The sequence below is a fragment of the Mus musculus genome, chromosome 18 (assembly GCF_000001635.26).
Source record: "Mus musculus strain C57BL/6J chromosome 18, GRCm38.p6 C57BL/6J".
Taxonomy (NCBI): domain Eukaryota; kingdom Metazoa; phylum Chordata; class Mammalia; order Rodentia; family Muridae; genus Mus; species Mus musculus.
This window is the reverse complement of record NC_000084.6, coordinates 26,041,993-26,062,715: the sequence shown is the minus strand read 5'-3', so window position 1 is coordinate 26,062,715 and position 20,723 is coordinate 26,041,993. Positions and strand designations below refer to the sequence as shown.

General features: G+C 38.7%; 1 long non-coding RNA gene across 20 annotated transcripts in view; it reads right to left on the bottom strand.

Moving 5' to 3' along the window:
* Gm33228 overlaps nucleotides 1–20,723 on the bottom strand; it is a 395,277-nt gene that overhangs the window by 153,840 nt on the left and 220,714 nt on the right. For 16 of the 20 annotated variants that reach the window (XR_877236.3, XR_003952589.1, XR_877240.3 and 13 more), the window contains one exon: nucleotides 16,487–16,571. The exons of the other annotated variants lie outside the window; for them this stretch is intronic. This is a non-coding gene — a long non-coding RNA (predicted gene, 33228). The remainder of the gene's footprint in view (nucleotides 1–16,486; nucleotides 16,572–20,723) is intronic. 20 annotated transcript variants of the gene reach the window in all.

Sequence of the window (20,723 nt, the reverse complement as noted above, 5' to 3'; positions counted from 1 at the left end):
AAGCTTTTTATTTCACAGCTAGCAACTTTATTACCTCCATAGTCAGTGCTAGAAATTTTGTGTCCTCATTATCGCAATGTTATAAATCATGCCTACTGATCAGTCGGCTTCCACACCATGCAAGCACCATGGCCATCACAGAATTCAGTGCTACAACTCCATGAGACAGGTTGCTTAGTGTCATTATTCCACAGGTGAAGCTGCTGAAGAGCAATGTGTATAGGCCCCATTCTTATGGGCCTTCAGCCAGGAAGTAAAGTCTTGAAAACAACAAGGCCATCTGACTGGGATGCCCTAATCCTGGCCTCTGTTCAACCCACTGCTTCAGCCTGAGTGCAGGAGTATGCACACAGAGGGGTCCAGATTTCAGGCCTAGAGGCTCCAAGGTCCACATACCTTTGATGTGAGAAGCCAGACATATTTCCCTGCTTGCCTGAACCACTCAATGCTGTGAAACCCAGGCAACTTAGCTACCTCAGAGAGGATAAATTAAGTGACATTTCTGGGGAATGTAGAAAACACTACTGAAGGCCAAGTGAATCAATGCTGAACGCAGAACAAAACAGTTCCCACCACTGGGATCAGACTGTTCAGGTTGGTGGCAGGGAGAGAGAATTATGTGAGCCAGGGGCTAGCTCCTGAGGGAGCCAGGATTGATTCTGTATGATTGATGACTCGGGGACAGAATGCCAACTCATCAATCGCCCCGGCTCATGCCACGGACAGCATCAAGATCACTTTTCCCCGGTGCCCAGTCTGAAAGATTTCTCTTCTGTTAATGTTTGTTTGGCCTGGGGCAGGCGCCTGCTGGGCTCAGCTGTGGAATGTTACCAAGACCTTCTAAGGAAAGACAGCTGGCAACATCTGGCAGGAGGGCTCAGAACTTGGAGGAGAAGTTGCAGGATTGAGAACTGTGGTAGAGCTGTGTGTGTGTGTGTGTGTGTGTGAGAGAGAGAGAGAGAGAGAGAGAGAGAGAGAGAGAGAGAGAGAGAGAGAGAGAGAGGAGAGGAGAGGAGAGGAGAGGAGAGGAGAGGAGAGGAGAGGAGAGGAGAGGAGAGGAGAGGAGAGGAGAGGAGAGGAGAGGAGAGGAGAGGAGAGGAGAGGAGAGGAGAGGAGAGGAGAGGAGGAGAAATGGTAAATATCATTTCTATGTGACATGTATAGCATGTGACAGGAATAGATATTTTCTGTGACTTAGCCTCTTGTCATGAACCACAGTAATCAAAGCTCTACCTTCTGTGCTACTAGGGTATTAGGAAAATATTTCATTACTTCCACATTTGCTGATGGTTGGAGGTTAATACTTATCTCCTTAACCATAAGCAACACTATTTGGGGGGGGTGTAGTTTGCCTTCTTCAATATCACTCTTGAAATTATACTGTTATGGGGTCCATTCCAACTCCTTACATAGGTCTTGCAACCCATTTAAATGCATGCTTCCTGAGAGAGGACTTTACTACACACTTCTCTAAACTTTCTAGTCTGAGCCCATCAGAGATTTCATGCTCATCAACTAGTTATCCTGGCAAACATTATATCATATATATGATAAAATATAGTAACACTATAAATATGAGGTTTACATATTCTATTTGTATATGCATGTTTGTATGCTATGTATCTGTGTACATGTTTATGTATCTTTCTTTCATTTTATTTTGTGTGGATGAGTATTTGGCCTGATCTATGTATTATGTCTGTGCCTACTCTCCATGGAGAGCAAATGAGAGCACCAGATTCCATGTAATTGGAGTTATAGGTGGTATTGAACTGCCATTTGAGTGTTGGAAACTGTTCCTGGGTCCTCCTTAAAAGGAGCAAGTATTCTTAACCACTGAGCATCTCCCCAGCCTCTATTCCATTTTGTAAAACAGGGCTTCATGCAGCCCTAACTTCCCTTAAACTCATTCTTCAGGAAAGGATGATTCCTGATCCTCTGTTTCCACTCCACAACTTGTGGAACTAGAGCCATTCATGCCACTCTGCCCCATACATACTATATGTATACCCCATAAAGTCCACGGACCTATGAAAATATCAGAAGAAGGGTCCATCAGATAAGAGAGTAAAGTCAATAAATCTTTCCACAAAAACTGTGGGTGTGAGGCTTGAAGACCCTGCAGAGGCGTTAGTAAATGTTTCATGTAAGACAATATCATTTTAAGGATTATTATTGAAAGTTTTCTCTCCTTTACTATTGATTTTATGCTGTTTAATCTGATCACATTAAAAAAGACTCTGTTTTTTACAAATAGGATAATAAGATTCATAGGTAATGAAATCACAATTGAAATAAAAGCCTGAGATAAACAGTATTCTCTGTCTAATTATAACACAGGTAATTCATACACATTAACAGTTGAAATAAAAGAAAATCATAAATAAAATAACCACAAACTGCCATTTACTGCTGAACCTTAAGCATAAGTAATATTTCCCTATTGCTCCATCAGTCCATGTATCTGAGTACATTTGTACATTTAATTAGAATCTTAACACTTAGCCCCTTTATGATATTTCAAGTTGTTGTGCTTAGACTAAAATCCTACTGCTGGATGGAAAAAGCAGCAGGAGAACCTTATACAGAAAACAAGCACAAAGATCCTGTAGAAACTTACTAAAATAGAAAAATGTAAGTCTCCCTGCTTAGAGAAAATTTGTTTTTATGACTAATTTAACAAAATAGCTCACGTTCGAGATAAAACAGAAAGAATGAAATAACATCAAATCCAGGTGTGCAGGAAGCACATTCATGGATGAATGTGTTGGCCTCTTCTGTGGTGTCCAGGTGCCTAGGAAGGTACTTCCACCAAGTTACGCATCTCCATTAACCCTGTCAACAATTCTTCACCAAGGCCTCGCATACCCACAGTGCCCTTGGAATCAGGGACCCAAGATACAGAGACCAGAACGAATTCACACAAAGATCACTTGTTTCATCTCGGCACAGAATGGTCCCAAAGAGGTTGTGACAGGGTGGGCAAGAGAATCCTAAACCAACAGTACAGTATATAGATTAGCAAAAGAAGCAGAAGTATATGGGTATATTGGCTAGAGGCCAGTATTTGTTATTTTCCTCAATCATATTCCATGTCATTATTCCTTTATTGACTTAGTATTTTGAGACAAAGTCTCTCACTGAACCTGGAGCTTGAGGATTCAGGTAGGCTGCTGGGCCAACAAACCTTCCAGTGTCTTCCTGTCTCCAGCTCCCCAGTACTTCAATTACAAACATGAGGAGCTTTTTATGTGAGTTCTGGGGATCGAAACCCATGTCCTCATACTGTAACATCAAGCATTTGCCAAGTGACTCATGTTCGAAGTTCCCACCAACAACTAACTGAGCATAGTGGTGCATATCTGCAATCCCAGAACTCAAGAGATGAAGGCAGTAGGGTAGTAGTTCAAAGCTAGCCTCAACTACATAGAAAGTTTGAAAGCAGTTGGGACTACATGAGACTGTAGTAAATGCATAAAGAAACAAACAAATGAATAACAAATGCAAATTTAAAAAATCCTTGTGAAAGGAAGTGGAGACGAGTGGAATAATTACCATTCACATATAGGAAGACAGAAATATGCTTAAGCATATGATCATTCCTTCCCATAATAGCAGAGGAGAGCAGAGATGTGAGTTTAGCACAGCTCTACTCAATTCTGAGCTGAAGCTTTTCATGGAGCTGTCCCAAGCCGGGAACTGTATTCTGTAATGAGGATTGAAATGACCTTGAAATCAGAGAGGAAAGTAAAATCACAATGCCAGCTCACAAAGCCAGCCAGGAATAGGGAGTGATCCCAGAGGGATCCAGAGGGACAGAAGCAGCATTTGAAATCCCTCGAGAGATTGTTGGTGAGAATGCCATATGTAGGGATCTAATCCTACATGGCTTTTGGGATAACAGATAGAAATGGGGTTCTCTGAAGTTCTACATCATCAAAACAGAGAACTCATGCAGGGTGCCCCAAAAATGGGGCAGTTTTGTGAGATCATATATATACTTACCAATCTAAACCTTATGAGAAACCATTGTTTAAAATGAAACCTAGGCCCAAATAAATAAGCAAAATAAAAACAGCAATGCTAAGCATAAATAAAATTAACTTTGGCAACACTGGTTTTCATTTTAAAAATTAAAACAAAACAAAATGTAGGAAAATCCACCACAACCATTTAGAAATGGACCTGTTTATGTGATAAGGCACAAAAAAATAATGTCTTCAGAATAACCAATAATTGTTGTTCTTATTTCTACCTTCTTTAGCTCTTTTGTGCTAATAATCTAGTCTCCCTTCTGTTCATGTTAGGCCCATTTGATTGATAACAAGATATTGCATCAATTCACAAGTCGCCAACAAAACCCAAGTATTTCCTTAAAACACATTTGTTGAAATTATGTCTCAATTTTTTCTGTCAAGAATATAAGCAAAAATCAAAGTCACTGTATTCTTTGAGACTCTCAAAATGAACAGAACTATTAGAATTTAGGTATTTATTAGAGTAATTTATAGCTGTAGTTTAGGTGGCTCAATAATGATTCTCTCCCATAATGGAAAGGCATAAGATTCCAATAATTGCTCATTCCACAAGGCTAGATGTCTCAGTAGTTCCAAGCTGAGGCTGAGGATTCCTGGAGAGTTCCTAGTCTTCAGTCTAGTTTAAAATCCAGAAGTTTTGATGCAGGTAAAGGAATACTTCCACTAGATAGATTAACTTGCCAACAAGAGGAAAGGCAAGCAAGCAAATATCAAAAACTTCCTTTTTATGTCCTTTTATGGGGGCTGCCACCAAAAGGTGTGGCCCATATTTATGGTTGGTCTTTCCCAAATCAAATAATCCATCAAGAATCCTTCACAGGTTTTTCCAGCTGTTTGAATGTTAGTTAATTCCAGATATTCTCAAGTTGACAAACAAGAATAACACATGACCCCTGTGTGTCAGGATAGAAAAGAAGAAAACACATGCTGATCACATTGGAGTCTATATACCAAACAGCTTTTCTGTTAGTTGATCCATGTCTCTCTGATAGCTACAGCTCAGGAGGACACCAAAGACTAGAATAATTTTGCATCTTTTCCCCCAGTTCTTTCCCAAATGCTATGATATTCTGACAACACATGTTGCATTCAAGAAACTCATTCTCCAGTTAGCTAACTGATAATAGTGTGTCTTCCATTGATGAAAGACTCATCATCTGGATCATTCATACATCCAGTAACTTTACAGTTTAAACCAATATGCTCAGCTCCTGTTGGTAGGCTGTTAATCATCAGACACAAGTGAACAGTGTTTTTCTCAGGGGCAAGGGTGTCACATCCTTACATGCTGCCTAGATTGTACTGGGGTGGGGGTGGGGGGTATATTTGGCCATGGCACAAAGGCAAGTGTAGTACCTGGTCTCTTAAACCTGATAGCTCCACCTCTTAAGTAAGGTTCTCTAGGACTGCTCTGGACAATCAGTCTCCCTAGTTTTTCTAAAACTCCAAATCAGGTTGCCTCCTTAAATCTTTTGATGATAAATCTAATTAATGGAAGACCATCTGCTCAAAGCAATTGCTAAATCAGATACAATGAAGACACTCAGGTTGAAGACCACAAGCCCTTGAGTTATAATAGAAGGGACTACGTGGCAAAGATCTTTCTCAAATGAAGTATGACCAGAACCCATAAATTATCAAGTAGAAATACTTCATCCTTCCTGGAAGAGGTAGTTGAAGAGGACTAAAGACAAGAGTTCCACATGATTCATTCCTTGTTCTCCAGGGGAATCCCAAGAACCCGCTGCATAGTTTAGTTTGAAGAACACTTGTGGGCATTTCGGATGGGGCAAATAGCTTAACTTCTGGGCATGAATTTGACTTTTTGTAGATAGAGTGTCAGCAATTTTAATCAAGAACAACTTTTCTTGGCCAAATAACAGTTTTAGGTCCATAATATTCTTTTTTCTCTTCCTCTACCACCATTTGTGTGTTGAATTGAAAACGTAATAACCAGCCCAGTCAGAAACCCATTCTTTGGGCAAGCACCAAACCCTGACATGAGTAATGATACTAGCCTAGCCCTGCAGCGACTTTGTATGCCAGGGTAGGAGTACATTGAAGGGGAGATAGATAGATAGATGGATAGATAGATAGATAGATAGATAGATAGATAGATAGATAGATAGATATTATATATTATATATTATTATTTATATATTATACATAATATTTATATATTATTAATATATATTATATGTAATATATAGATATTAGATAGATAGATAGATAGATAGATAGATAGATAGATAGATAGATAGACAGACAGACAGACAGACAGACAGATAGATAGATAGATAGATAGATAGATAGATATTATATATGTATATATATATAAAAAGGTGTGTGTGCTTTCCCCTCTCTCTTCTCTTTGTCTCATGATTGATCATTTTCTTGCCTAGCTTGGTAAGCTAAAGCCTGTATAGCCTGTACCCAAAGACATGTTTCTGGAAAGAACAGAAAGATTCCTTTCCCAAAAACAAATGGTTGGAACTTACCCCATTTCTTTGTTGTCTGTGAATGTTCATGTCAACAGACTTTCAGGTCCATAAAATGTAAAAAGTGTTCTGTGTTTCTAATGATCTAACAGGACTGGGCATATAGTTAGCACACAGATAAGAGTAAGTAAATGCTTGAAGATTTGTTACTATCAAGGTCACTATCTAAGGGTTTCTACTGCTAGAACGCTATGACCAAACTGTGGCCAAAAGCAACTTAGTAAGGAAATGATTTATTTCATTTTACACTTCCAGTTAACAGTCCATCAGTCAAGAGAAATCATGGCAGGAACTAAAGCAGAGGCCATAGAGGGGTGCTGCTTACCAGCTTCTGCTCATGACCTGTTCAATTTTATTTTTTATACACTCCCAGGACCAATTAGTGGAAGATGGCACCATCTACATGAGCTGAGCCCTCCAATATCAATCACTAATTTTAAGTATGCACCACAGCCTTCCCTGCAGGCCAATCAGATGAGAGCCTTTTCTCAGTAGATGTCTGCTCTTACAAATGACTCTAGCTTGTTTGAATCTGAAGTTAAACTAGCCAGCATAGTCACCATGCTACAACCACTATACTTAATTTGGTCTCCTTCTCTTCTTAATCTCTTTCTAAGCAGAGCCTTTGCCAAGTAGTCCTCTTCAAGCCTTTTACTTCATCAGAAGCATGAAAGAATATAAACATGTTCACTGTATGTATCTTGAAAAATTAAGTAAGATGATATAGAAACAAATAAAGCAATCCCTAGATGTTTCTTCCTGATTCTGTTTTTCTCCTCATCTTCCCAAATCCTACCTATGTAGGTATACATAAAGGTCTATGCCTCTCTGTTTAAGGAAGTGTGTTCTAGCTTTCCAAAACACGTTGTCAGTAGTGATAAACTTGCTGGGTCTACCCAGAGGAATATGTTTGAAACCTTGAATATTCTTCCAAAGATGATATACAACCAAACAGGAGAGAAAATGTTCTTAAATATAAGAGGGAATCACTCTAGAAAGTGGTGTTGAGAACCAAAAAAGAATCCATGGCAAAGTCAGAGCCTTTCTTTGGAAGGAGACAAACTTTTCAGATACCCACCTAAAGCCATCTTCACAGCACAAAAGGAGAATGGTATCACATACCCATTGTATTCACAGTCAAATTGCCCATAGGTACTTTTGGTCAAAGATCCATGAACACATTAAATTCTGAAGGGATTTGAAATACCTGGTGTTCTAAGACACTCTTGCTCAAATCTAGATTCTGCTCTGGCATCTGTGATAAAGGATAATTGAGTGTCTGCAGGACACCCTGCAGGAACAGCAAGCTCATCCATTTACCAGGAAGCAAAGGGGAAGAGGTGTTCTGACTTCTAAATGAATCTTGCCACTCTTATTACTTTTTCTGTTTGGAATGTCTTTAACTTATTCATTCATCTTATCTCTATCGAGAATGGGATGTTTTAGAAAAGAACTTCATTTGTATTCATCATGATCCAAACCAAACAGCTATTAATAACTTGACATACTTGCCTCATATTATTCTTTCTATGAGAACATAGATGGGTGCCCGTACAACTGAAATACCTTGTATAGCTCCTAACAGTCTCATTCACCTTGATATCTACTGAACACAGCGAATCATTCCCTCCCTGAGATTTTACTATCATTACAAGTGAAAAACCACAAAAACTGGTTTTGTTGGTGAGTTTTTCATAGGTGTACACAACATCCTTTATAATATAAAGGATTTTCAAGTGATCCTACTGAACACATGTCCTGGGGTCTCTGACTGTAATGGCTATAAAATTCATTGAATGTGCTTAATGCTTACAACCTTGCACAGGAATGAACATGTACGTGTTTTCCAATTTGCTACCATGAGCAGAGCTGAAAGATATCCTTGTTGACATCCTTCCTTCATCTGAGGCTGAGTTGCTCTGGACCGTATAGTAAAGGGTGGAAATGTGGACTCATAAACTATTAGTATTCTCAACATTAATATGCATTGATAAATAGCTCTCCAAAGTCTTCATTCATTACCTATTGATTCACCCATCAACAATGTATAAAGACACATTTCTCTCTAACTCTTCACCAACATTTAGGATTATTAAACTTTTTTCCTGCCACATGTAAAGAGATTTGTTCCAAACTGCTTAGACTTAAGCATCAAAGTGTTTGAGCTACTGTTCAAGTGTGGTGGCTGGCCAACCTCTCTTACTGTGAGTGGCAGCTCACTTAACCCTGGCACCTTCTGTTAGCTCCTTTCCCTGTTAACTGGCTCATCCTTTTGTTCAAGCTAAAGCTGCCATGTGTCTTTTGATTAAAACTATTGCAAGCATCCTTTTTGTGTGCACCACCCACCTTTGAAATTCACACAATGTCTCTCAGGCATACAGAATGCTCATGAGTTAGAGTGAGTAAATACAAGATTTTTTTCATGATTTCTCCTTACATGTCTTGTTGATGAAACATTCATTTCTCTTAAAAATACACACCTTTGTGTATTAAGCCATTTCACATTGCATTTGTAATATATGTGTCTATTTCCATTTTTACTATGAAGCTTGTATCAAATTCATTTCACATGGAAATCAAATTCTGGCAATTCAATTTACTGAATAGCCTTTCATTTCCTAACTACTTTGTGATAGCATATACAGAGTTTCTTATGTATTTGCTTTTGGATTGTTGTTTTATTTGTTTTATTGTATGTTTACATATGGGAGGTAGAGTATATAACATTTATGTACCCATATACTTGCTGGTGGCCAGAGGAGGACAACGTTCATCTTCTGTTTTCCCCGGTTGTATTTCTGGGCAGGGTCTCTCACTGAATCTGAAGCTCACCATTTCAACTAGGCTGGCTGGCCAGTGAGTTTTCAAGATCTTTCTGGTGCTGTTTCTTAGGTCAGGGGTTACAGGTCATACAGCCACACTATTTTTTTTTTCAAGTATGCTGAGAAATTAGACTCCATTACTCTTGCTTCACAACTGGTGCCCTTACCCTCTGATCTACCTCCTTAAATGTAACTCCAGCTCTAACTCTAAACTTTGGTCTATTTTTACTTTATCTCAGCACCCAAACAGTATGATTTTAGTTACTAAAACTTTGTCTTACATCCTAATAAGCTAAAGATTCACAATTACTCTTTAAAAGGAATAAGCCTGACTCCTTTACACACAAACAGTAGTAATAACTAGTTGAGTTTCAAGAACAATTCCATTAAGATTAAAACTGAAATTAACTTAATATGCCCTGTTAGAAAAACATTTTTAAGAACATAGATAGGTGATAAATAGATTGAGTGATAGATAGATAGATAGATAGATAGATAGATAGATAGATAGATAGATAATAGATTGTGTGTGTGAGAGAGAGAGAAAATAAGAGAGGCAGAGAAGCTTTCTATTGGTAAAATTTCTACCCACCTCCTTTTTGGTCTAAAATTTGCAATTGCTTAATTTGCTTAAAAAATAAAATTATTCTGTATTTATTTAGAACTTCCTTTTATATGACTTAATTTTGAATTTATTTTCATTATAAAAATAAAATCCACTTTTTTCTAGTTAAAATCATGTATATCTGAGACTTTGTTTCTTCCTAGTCAATCTAGTGATACCTATTACTTTTTCATTTACAACCATAAACTTCATTTTCCTTTTTCTCACATGATAATTTTCAAAGAAATTTTAATAGAATTTGGCATTGAAATTATTTTTAAAGACATATTTTGTTACTTTTTTTGTGTGTGTGGAGGGGAATGAGTATGTGAATCAGTGTTTGTGAATACCTGCAGAAGCCAGGTGGATCTGAAGTTATATGCAGTTATAAGGCTGAACAGACTATACAAGAGCTCTGGGATTCATGAAAAGACTGATTTGGTATTCGTATGATGACTAGAAGAGCACTGTAGCAAAGGCATAGAGAATATTTTCAAGAAAATCATATCAGAAAACTTTCTCTCCATGTACAAGAGGCTTCAGAACACCAAGAAGACATGGCCATAAAAAAAGAAACAGACACAATATAGCTAAACCATTTATGACACCTAGCATCTATTAGGAGGGTCCTAGGAATTAGACTCTGGTTTTCATGTTTGCACAGATAGTATTTTACTAAGGAAACCATCTCTTCAGGCCAGATGTTCCAATTTTTAAAGTCTTTTGTTTTGTTAGTTTTCAAAAGTTAGAACTGACAATAAATTTAAATTGTGGTATAATATAGTCTGACCATATGCATGTGATATTTCTAATATCTGTGGGGCTTTTAGTAATTGCCTCTCTTTTATTCCACTTTGGGGGCTGATATATGAAGAATTTACTCATACATAACCAACTGTGGTTCATCTTCTCCATCACTTATTCACTTCATACTTTGTTCATATTCATCCTTATCTTCATCCTCTCTCTTCCTCTAGCATTTGTCATAATTTGCTCTTCTTTTTCTAGTTTCTTGATATGGATGGGTAACCAACTGCTTTTTTTAGCATTCTTTTCCTCTAATATAAGCATTTAAATTTATAAGTTTCCCTTAGTGCTATCTTAGCTACACTTCATAAATTCTGACATATTGGATTTCCATTATCATTAAGTTCATTTTTTTAATTCTGAAGTTTATTTTTAGCATATGGATGATTTAGATGTATATTGCTTAATTTCCAAATATTTGTCTGTCTAGATATCTTTATGTCGTTGATTTATAATTTAATGTGTGGCCTTCAGGGAATGTACACTGCATGATTTCAATTCTTTGAAATTTATTGAGACTAATTTAATTAGCTAGCATATGGTCATTCCTGGTATATGATTCATATGTGATTGAAAAGAATGTATAATCTGCTGTTGCTGAGTTTAGGGTTCTATAAAAAGCAAATTAGGCCAAGCATTTGACAATATTACAGATTGTAGCCTCAGTGCTTTCTTTTTATTTATTTGTTCTGTCAATCATCCAGCTTGTGGATTTTCTATTTCTCAGCTTAATTTTGTCTATTTTCACTTTGCATGTTAGGTATTTTCATCTTGGGGTTTATAAACTTTACCAGGGTTATATTATCCTGATAAATTTAGTCTATGATCCTAGCTGATACTCTTAGCAGTGAGGTATATGGAGACTGAAGTGGCTACCTCTTGAAACCAAGAGGGGTTTTCTCTGGAGAGAGTCTAACCACAAAGCCTTTGATCCTAAATTTCTCCTGCTTACAAGATGCACAGGGATAAGATGGAACAGAGATTGAGGAAAAGGCAAACCAGTGACTTTCCCAACTTGCGACCTGTTCCATGTGAGAGAGCCAACCCCTTGCACTATTAATGATACTCTGCTATGCTTACAGACAGGAGCCTAGCATAACTGTCTCCTGAGAGGCTTATTCAGAAGCTGATAAAAACAGATGCAGAGATCCATAGACAAACATAAGGCGGACCTCAGGGAGGCCTGTGGAAGAGTGGGGGATGGATTTTAGAAAGCCAGGGGTGGAGGCAAATGGGGAAGAGGATCAAGGACACCACAAGAGGTCCTATAGATTCAACTAACCCTGGGCCCAGGGAAGCTCAGAGACTGAAACACCAACCAAAGAGCATGCAGTGGCTGGATCTAGCCCCCCCCCACACACACACACACATTTGTAGCAGATGTTCAGGTCTGTCTTCTTGTGGGTCCCCTAACAATTGGAGCAAGGCTGTCTGACACTGTTACCCGCCATTGGATACCCTTCTCCTAGCTGGATTCCCTGGTCGGGCCTCAGTGGGAGTGGATACACTTAGTCTTGCTGCAACTTGATGTCACAGGGCTTGGTGGTACCAAATGGGGACTTCCCCTTTTGTGAGGAGAACCAGTGGATATAATGGATGAGGGATTTGTGAGGGTGGGACTGAGGAAAAGAGTGAGCAGGTGTGCTACAACGTGAATGTAAAATGAAGAAAGAAAGAAAGAAAGAAAGAAAAGAAAAGAAAAGAAAAGAAAAGAAAAGAAAAGAAAGAGGGAGGGAAGGAGGGAGGGAAGAAGGAAGGAAGGAAGGAAGGAAGGAAGGAAGGAAGAAAGAAAGAAAGAAAGAAAGAAAGAAAGAAAGAAAGAAAGAAAGAAAAGAAAAGAAAAGAAAAGAAAAGAAAAGAAAAGAAAGAGGGAGGGAAGGAGGGAGGGAAGAAGGAAGGAAGGAAGGAAGGAAGGAAGGAAGGAAGAAAGAAAGAAAGAAAGAAAGAAAGAAAGAAAGAAAGAAAGAAAGAAGAAAGGAAAGAAAGAAAGAAAGAAAGAAAGAAAGAAAGAAAGAAAGAAAGAAAGAAGAAAGAAGGAAGGAAGGAAGGAAGGAAAGAAAGAAAGAAAGAAAGAAAGAAAGAAAGAAAGAAAGAAAGAAAGAAAGAAAGAAGGAAGAAAGAAGAACCCAAAAACACGCTGTTATTTTTCTCTTCTTTAAAAATATTCTTTTGGTCCCACACTTAGTATGTTATTCCCATATTTCTCTATTCTTCTTTGTGATACTTCTTGAGAACATTCTGAACTTAATTTCTTCCTCTCGACTTTTTGGTACAAACTAATTCAGGTTTTATTCACAGTATTCTAATAAATATGCTCTCAAGTATGTCAGTGGTGTTTATCTTGTTTTTTAAAAGAATAAATACATAGTTAACTCTCGATCTTTGTTTTAAATCTACCTGCAGAGCTCAACAATACTGAAAACTCCCTCTTCTTTGAAGTAATTTTCTACCAATTATTTTACTGATGTTCTTCTCTGTCACTTTCTTCTCTTTCTAAGTTTCTTCTCCTGGGGTGTTCTGAAGTTTTCTTCTACTCCAGGGCTCAACTATGGAGTGACTTCCCTACTTGCCATTCTTTGGTGTCTGCACACACTCCTGTGGCCCAGATGCTGACTGATATTACAGACCAGAGCTCCTCACTGAATGCCAGTTTCTTGCATCTAATCACAATGTAGTGACGTCACATTAACACAAGTTTGTTATTCTAAACGGCAAGCACAAAACTGAATTTGTTAAAATCTCCATGTCCCTAAGTATCTTCCCACCACCATTACCACATTTGTTTGCCAGTAAATGGCAGCACATTTCTTACTGTTTCTGAGGTTAGTGTTGAATTTTCAAATTGATTGGATTGAGAAATACCTGGACCATAAGTGGAATGTACAGTGTGTCTGAGTGAGTGAGGATGTTTCCAGAATAGATTCACCAAGAGAAAGCTAGGATGATCCATACCACCATGAGCAGAGATGGCAGGGAGGAAATAAAAACCAGCTGAGAACCTCATTCCCCTTTCCCTGCTGATCCAGGAAGGGGTGAACAAGCAGCCTCCTGCAGTCACGGAAGGATACAGTTCCCACTGCTCCCATGAAGTCACCCATCATGATAGACTTTATACTCAGAACTGTGAACTCAAATAAACCACCTTGCTCTCAATTTTCTCTTGTCAGATATTCAGTCTCAACGATGAGAAGAGGAACTGCCTGAGTTGGAATCCTGAGATCACATTTGCTTTCTCTTTCACTCACATGCCACGTAATCAGAGGATGCTGTGGCATCTGTCACTCTCTATCCTCACTTGACTATCCACCGCTACCATCTTTGACAGAACATCAGCTCCGACCACAGTTACAGTTGCTAAATAAGTCTACCTAATTCTTTCCTCTTTAACCATTTATTCCTCACACTGAAAGTAAAGGAACTTCCTAAATTTAAGTCCAAATCTGGTCATTTACCTGTTCAAAAGCCTAAAAAAGTCAATTTTTGCTTTCTCAAAGTCTCTCTCTCTCTCTCTCTCTCTCTCTATATATATATATATATATATATTCCGGCCACTTTGGACCTGGGTGCTCTGTTCTTTTCCTCTGTCTTCCTCATTGCTTAGAATTCTTTCCTTCATTCCTTCCTCTCCATATCTCTTGGCTCTGTCACCTTTTCCCCCAAAATGTCAGGCAGGTTCCCAAATCTGATTTGTTGTGCTTTGCTTTTCTCCCTGTCTGAATTGCTGTTTCTGCAAACACCTTCTTGCCTCATTTCCTTAGCTATTTATTAAAAGCCTCCTTCCCAGTAAAATCTTACCCCTATATTCCTATTTCCACACAGCCTCATCCTTCCCTGCGTTAGTCAGGGTTCTTCTTGCAGAACAGGACCCATACAATGGCTGAAGAGTTGGAGCAAAGAGAGAACTTATGGGGAATGAGTCACATGATTATAAGGGCTAACATACCCAGTGATATATCCACTGCAGTGGGTGACTTAGTGATTTAGCCCCTTTCTGAAGGCCTCAGAATGAAGACAGTCAAAGATGGAGACTGGAGGAAACTGGGTAACTGGTATGGATATGGGAAATATGGATATGGATACTTTGAGAAGTTCAGTCATAGAGATATGTCCTAAGGGCGTGGGGGATCATCACTCCACCCTCTCCACCATCTCACTTGGGTGTGAGCTGAGAGATTTGGTTCTCCCAGTGCTACTACCGAAATGTGCTTACCTGGCCACAGGCCCAAAGCAATGCTGCCAGTCAATTGTGAACCTTGAGTTTTAATAAGCACTCTTTTCTCCTTAAAGTTCATATCATAGGCATTTCGTTACATTGACAGAAATCAGACTATGACAGAAATTTCAGGCACTTTACACCAGTTATACTTTGACTCACTACTGACCTCCCACAGAAGGCAGCACTCATTTCTAAGTTCATTTCACAGTCAGAACCGAGTATCAGAAAAACATTCTTGAATTTTTAACTATCAAGTAAGGACTTGGTTATAAGATTGTCCTATTCTAAACTGCAGGGTTTCAACTAATTGCCGGGAAAGTTTTTGTTACATATTCTCCAGTCTTAACGTGTTCCGTGTTCCTTCTCATAAGGGCAGCCACATCGGGACTCTACCAAGCCCTGAGGACTTAGTGTCCAGCATAAGTACTAGTTTACAAATTTGTTTATTATTTTCATATTTTCTACCCTTACCCACTCTCCTACCATTCTCCTTCCTTGCCTTCTTCCCCTTGATTCTCTAAGGCCTCTCGCATTCTCTCTTAAGGAAAGGGATTGGCCTTCTTTCCAAATCTTCCAGAGGAAAAGCCCACTTGACAACTTTCAGGATCTTAAGCTAAAAGTCACTTTCTGTCCCAGTCAAATCAGGGCGTGGCATGAGGTTGAGCTTTATTGATGATTCTCAAATGCATTCCTCATAGAATTATAGCTTCCTAAGGATCTCCTTGGGCCTCTGACTACAGTCCTGAGGTGAAGAAATCTGTCACATGTGGAGTACATGTCTCTAAGGATCTCTGAAAGCTTCTGGTTGCAGTTCTGAGCTTGAGCTACCTGCTGGATACAGAGAACCCATCTCCTCCCTAAGGTTCCCAGGTGTAGCTGCTAAATGGGATGAAAGGATGAAAGAATCACTGGCTCCATACCATGCTTACTTTCAGCAGTACTTTGTTAAATGAAGGTTTGTAGATAAATGCATAATGTGCTGACACATAGTAGGTACTGTGTAAGTGCTGATGAAGTATTTTGGTCTTCACTATGCCTCTTAGGCAAGGATTTTGGGTCCACTGTTCTTTTTTCAAACCTGCTTAGTAAAGTCAAGTTCTGAATAGAAATGGTGATGGAGTGTATTGCCTAATTAACTGTGCTGGTAATTAAACTGCAACAGAAACAGCCTATATGCACTTAACTAGACATTTATTATAGCCTAATAAGGTAACGATTGTATGATAAATACATAGTGCTTGATTACAAGGAATAGATGCTCTTAGGATTAACAAATGCTGGTAGATAGGAAAAAAACACATAATTTATAGTCCCTTTCACTAAGAAAGAACCACATTAATTCTTATAATGACTTTATACATTTATTATATAAATATATTCAACAGATTAGACAGACATAGTGAAGTATTCTGATTATCCCATTACACCACATTTCACAATGCACTTAGTTTTGTGACTAAATGTGGCGGAAAATAAAGTTGTATAGAAAGGTAACAGATCACCTTAGAGGCCAGCAACTGGTTCGCTCCTTCATGATTAGCTCAGACCAAAGAAACAGCCTGATTCAAGGTTCACAGAGGTGATAACCTGAAGAATAAAATAGGCCTTGTGACTTCTTCTAACAGGTTCGTTTCCTTCTACAACATGATTGTGTGTAGGTGTGTGTGTGTGTGTGTGTGTGTGTGTGTGTGTGTGTGCATGTATGTGATTTTGTTTTAAAGTATGCCTTTCCATCTTCTGGGTGTTACCTTTTTCACCTGGTCAATGTCAGGAAAATAACTATTTTACTTGCAGAGTAGATAAATATAAGTCCCAGGTGGAGACCAAAGATAAATTAATTTACATAAAATTGCAAGCCAATAATGTACAACCCTATGGAGGTAGTGGGATTTGAACCAGAGGGGAGGAGAAATCCTCCCCATAGCATCGGTGTTTGTGATGTGCAGAAAATGAATTCACAAGCCTTCCCCCTGCTTTATGGAGACTTGGTGGTGGTGGCCTGAAGCCAGCATTTCACTAAGTTTGATACTGTATAAAATAGTCAACATTACATATGACTTGCTTGACCATCGTGATGGTTTATATTGATTGTTACCTTGACAAGATCTAGAACCACTGAGGAATATCTGTTTGGAAATTTTTAGATTAAATTAATCGAGGCAAGAAGTCTACCCTAAACGCAGGCTGTACTACCCCATGGGCTAAGCTCCAGGAGTGAAAAGGGGTAATGTGAGCTGATCACCAACAATCTTCCCTTTTTTGTTTTCTGACTGCAGCATATGCAATATTGATCAACAGCCTCAGGTCCCTGCCTCCAGGTCTTCTCTTCCATGACAGATTATGCCCTCAAACTGTAAGCCACAGCAAATGTTTCTTTCCTTAAGTTTATTTCATCCGTGTATTTTGTTACAGTAATGGGAGAGGTTACTAATACACTAGTTTAGTAAAAACTCCTAGTTAGGGTTTTACAGGTCCAAGAGCAGTAAGTGATAAGGAATGAGGAAAGGGTTAACTAAGAGTGTGAATTAAGCAGTGTTTGGCATGTTTACAGTTTTCCCAGAGTGCTTCCTGGGCATGGCTTCCATGCCCAGATCTTTCTCATCCAGATTCACAGGAATAGACTTTTGTTTCCACTAAAGAAAAGAACTATACACACAAAAAAGAGATAATTCTGGTGATAAAGTAGGAGATGATGACTGATCAGTGCTAATGAGTATGCATCGGTTAGATATGAAACATAAGGTTTTCCAAACAGCATTATAGATTTTTGAGCTTTGTAAAAGCAAGATATAAAATACCAAAAAAAAAATGTGGCTCTCATAATCACCAGTCACTTAATTAAAATCCAATAATGGCCATATTCTATCAAAGAAAATCCTTTTTGGATGCATACAACAGACAAAAGAACCTGAACTTAATATTTTTTTTATTGAAATCGTGCCACCTGATTCTTTGTTATACTACAAGATGAAAGAACATAATAATGGTATTATCCCAAACATGTGAGCCAGCATTGCAGGGTAGGAATTAGAAATTAGAGGAGTTCTGTATCAAATGAGAAATCATACATTTAAACCAATTACTCACCTACCTTATTACTGACACACATTAGGCCAAGGGGATTTACAGAGCTCTCGGTGCTGGCTGTTTTTTCTTCTTATTCCCAGGATGTGTTTGAAGGTAAGGTCCTTTGTGGGTGAATTGGCCTTTCTGCGTCCTATGGACCCACAATGAGATTTACTTCTCTAAAAGCAGGAAAAACAGAATCTCCCTCACCAAGCCACAGAGGTGATGGCTACCTGACGCTAAAACCCTTGACAATGAATCTCCTGTGGCAATCAAGTGCATCAAGTGACTTTCATGCATGCCCAGGGCCAGGAGCCACCGATCCAGGCTCTTGTCAGTCTGATTGCATCTAGTCCTCTCACAGTCAGCTATTGGATGGATCACAGTGCCCCCAATGGAGGAGCTAGAGAAAGTACCCAAGGAGCTAAAGGGATCTGCAACCCTATAGGTCGAACAACATTCTGAACTAACCAGTACCCCGGAGCTCTTGACTCTAGCTGCATATGTATCAAAAGATGGCCTAGTCGGCCATCACTGGAAAGAGAGGCCCATTGGACATGCAAACTTTATATGCCCCAGTACAAGGGAACGCCAGGGCCAAAAAGTGGGAGTGGGTAGGTAGAGGAGTGAGGGGAGGGTATGGGGGACTTTTGGGATAGCATTGGAAATGTAAATGAGGAAAATACCTAATGAAAATTTAAAAAAAAAAAAGAGTGTGCAGGTCTCCCCTAGGGATCATTAAGAGCAAATGATAACATAAATGTCTCTCCCTCCTCCCAACCCCAAACCTATTAAGAGTAATGTGCTGATGGATGCCAGCATTACCCCATTGGTCATTCCTCCAGTATATATTGTTTGTAACTCCTAAATGACAGTGAAAAAGGAATGAAGTGTTTTTACTCACATTCCAAGGAAAATACCTGGGAACTTTTCTCATAGTAAGTAGTTCTCCAACTCTCCAAATACTAACTAGATAGATGCCTTACATTTCAATTTAACTTTGACACTAATTCCCTGGAGTTAGTTCTATTTTACAGCTAAAAGATTCAAACCCAATGTAGTTCTTCATCAACAGCATGAACCCCATGCCCCAGCTTTGCACCTCAACTTTAGATATACTGGTTATCAATTGCAGGATTATAAAATTCAATGGTTTGTTGAGGAATTACCCTATGGTTACCTGCAGTAGTTGCTACATTTAAATTCCCACTAGCCCTGCAGAAGAATTCCAGTTTCCTCTTAATAACTGATAATGTGCTAGCATATTCATAGAACTAAAGAAGGCACTACATTTACTGTGACTTGTGTATGGTAATACATAAATTTGAATTGTCAAGTGGAAGAAATGGGGCTTAAGGCAAGCTGTCTGTAGCTTTGTGCCTATGAATGTAGCATCTTGGTGTAGTCACCAACTTTGAAACCCATAATTTATCTATTCATTTTTATTAAAGGCTTTATTACATTAGTATGATCAATTAAATCATTGGCTATTGGTGACTAATCTCAGTCAACTACCCTTCTCCTGTTTTCTGCAGCCCGAAATTGAGATGGAAATTATCAAACATCTAAATAACCAGCATCATCCTGGAATTATTGAGGGTCCCTTCAGCAAACTCTATAGCAAAATCAAATATAAATATATATATATGTGCATACATATATGCATATATAATAATTGTTATTATTATTATTAACATGTTTGGTTAAAAAGTGTTAACACAAGGACAACACTCAAAAATGTGCCATGATTTTACCTGGATATTCCTTTCTGAAGACTCAGAACCCTTCAGCCTCAATCCTCAAATAACGTAGCTTCTGAATTAATCAGTGGGACCAAGACATCAATAATTCTTGTCAACAGTTCCAAGAGAGATTTTAGTGTGCCACCAGGACTGAGAATCATTGAGATAGAACGTGTAGTCGAAACTCATGGCTCAGTCTACTCAATCATTAGATAAAGGCAAATTAAAACCACAGTGAAACACAGCTTCACATTGTTGGGAGGATTGTTATCAAAAAAGAAAAAAAAATGAGTATTCAGTAAAGTGTGAAGACATTAGAACCCTTGTTCATGGCTATAGGGAACATGAAATGGTCCAACCAGTATAGAACACAGCAACCCAATAATCAAATCACTAAATAATACACAATCATGCTGTTTGAAATCCCTAAAGAATTTAAAACTGAGACTTTAAAAAGATATCTGTCTGTATGTGTTAACATCAGCATTATTCACTAGAGCCAAAAGGGGGAAGCATCCCAATTGTTCACTGAAAAGTGAATAAACAAATATAATGTGTAATTCTTTTTTTTTATTTTTTTATTAGGTATTTAGCTCATTTACATTTCCAATGCTATACCAAAAGTCCCCCATACCCACCCACCCCCACTCTCCTACCCACCCACTCCCCCTTTTTGGCCCTGGCGTTCCCCTGTACTGGGGCATATAAAGTTTGCAAGTCCAATGGGCCTCTCTTTCCAGTGATGGCCGACTAGGCCATCTTTTGATACATATGCAGCTAGAGTCAAGAGCTCCGGGGTACTGGTTAGTTCATAATGTTGATCCACCTATAGGGTTGCAGATCCCTTTAGCTCCTTGGGTACTTTCTCTAGCTCCTCCATTGGGAGCCCTGTGATCCATCCATTAGCTGACTGTGAGCATCCACTTCTGTG